A 2,074-nucleotide genomic window follows, 5' to 3' on the forward strand; every position below is an offset into this window, starting at 1 on the left:
ACGTGTAAAAGTGCGATCCCACGGACAACCAAAGGAAAACGCCGTTTCCGACTGCAGAATAAAGAGGGACATTATCCAGAGTTTCTCGTAGCAACGAAGAAAAAGGAGATTGCTCAGAGACGCTGCGTAATATTTACTGCACATTCACAACGAAAGACGACTCGCATAAGATGCAAAAAGTGTGATGTGGCTCTCTGCATGGTGCCATGTTTCGAAAAAATCACTCCTTAAAGAAATATTAAGATATTTTAGTAACTGTGTACGTTTCAAGTGAAGGAAGGTAAAAAATGAAAAAAAAATAAAAAATAAATAGTTTTGAACACAGCCAGCGGCAGTGAAAAACCTGTGTCACAATATGAGAATGGGAAACCACTAAGGTAACCCGAACTGAATGTGAAGAGCTGAAAAAGAAAACAGCAAGCAAGAAGAAAGCAGACGTTTACATCCGATTTCTTGCTGTGGAGCCGGCCGTGGTGCCCATGCGGTTCTAGGCGCTTTAATCCGGAACCGCGAGACTGCTACGGTCGCAGGTTCGAATCCAGCCTCGGGCATGGCTGTGTGTGATGTCCTTAGGTTAGTTAGGTTTAAGTAGTTCTAAGTTCCAGGGGACTGATGACCCCAGATGTTAAGTCGCATAGTGCTCAGAGCCATTTGAACCATTTTTTTTTCTTACTGTGGAGAAACGACTTTATGCTCTCATTACAAACGAAGCCATGGGACTATCGCAAAATGCGTTATACAGGATGGGCATATGGGCAGGCGGTGGGCGTTATGAAATGAATAGGACAAAATTTATTGGCGAAAGCATGGGGCGGCGTTACCTCGTCAGCAAGTGAGGGAGGCGCGTGTCCAAGGTGCCCTTCCTCGGTGCTGACTTCCTGTTGCTTAACCACGAGACGAATGAATTTACATGCAGCTCACACTGCCGGCCGTGGCTTGGCCTTAATGGAAAAATGAAGTTACCGTTTGGAAGCTCATATAATAAAGTAAAATCTCCTACTCTCTGGCTCATCCTTTACAGCGTTATTCAGATATTATATATGACGGTAGTATCTGTTCCCGAAAGAACAGTTATCGTGGATGACCATGCAGCTTTGCTAGAAATGAAATGATAATTAAATGGACACCCTTGTTGCCAACAGGTGTTGATATACTTCATTGGGGACATGTTGAAAATGTGTGCCCCGACCGGAACTCGAACCCGGGATCTCCTGCTTACATGGCAGACGCTCTATCCATCTGAGCCACCGCGGTTTTAAATTTCTGTAAATATTTTTTATTTGAGATAATAGAAAGAATTGTATGAAATTTGGGCATTTTCACTACGCACTACTCACTTTAAAACTATGTGGATCTCACGGGGAGCGTGCAAGGGATAAGTCCCTGCGGACACACTATGCTCTGTGCCCGCGGTGGCTCAGATGGATAGAGCATCTGCCATGTAAGCAGGAGATCCCGGGTTCGAGTCCCGGTCGCGGCACATATTTTCAACATGTCCCCAATAAAGTACATCAACGCCTGTTTGCAGCTAGGGTGTCCATTTAATTATCATTTCATTATTGAGATATATTCTTTGCTTAACTCTGAGTCCGGATTCGTGACACAATTTGGTTTTATATTTCTGTAAATATTTTTTATTTAAGATAATAGAAAGAATTGTATGAAATTTGGGCATTTTCACTACGCACTACTCACTTTAAAACTATATATTTTGAAACACAGTCGTCCGATGTTAAGGAAATTTTAATATGTTGTAGACACATACATCGACGATGTAAGTCTCAAGTTAGAATAATTACAATAAAGAAAGTTCCCACCATTTTTCTAAACCAACTGCTTCTTAGCCCGTAATAAACATATAACAGAAAGTGTTGGTTAGTTTCGAAGCTCTCCTTCGTGGTTATCAAAAACTATAACCACTGTGACCACACAGGGTGTGCTGTTTTTAGGAAGAACGTTACTGAACAGTGGTTCTGTGCGCACCGAAACGTGCGGGAAGCCTGCAGTGGCCGCAGCCTGCAGCGACCACGGGGCTGAGTCGGCCGCCAGCCGGCCAGACTCGCACTGACAAGGA

At 43.5% G+C, this 2,074-nt stretch overlaps 1 non-coding gene across 1 annotated transcript; it reads left to right on the forward strand.

Annotated features, from left to right (window-relative positions):
* The first annotated feature begins 1,405 nt into the window (after positions 1 to 1,405).
* Trnat-ugu (transfer RNA threonine (anticodon UGU)) lies at positions 1,406 to 1,480 on the forward strand. The gene has a single exon. It is a non-coding gene; the product is annotated as a tRNA-Thr (tRNA).
* The last annotated feature ends 594 nt before the right edge of the window (positions 1,481 to 2,074 follow it).

The sequence above is a fragment of the Schistocerca cancellata genome, chromosome 3, assembly GCF_023864275.1.
Source record: "Schistocerca cancellata isolate TAMUIC-IGC-003103 chromosome 3, iqSchCanc2.1, whole genome shotgun sequence".
In the NCBI taxonomy this organism is placed as follows: Eukaryota; Metazoa; Arthropoda; class Insecta; order Orthoptera; family Acrididae; genus Schistocerca; species Schistocerca cancellata.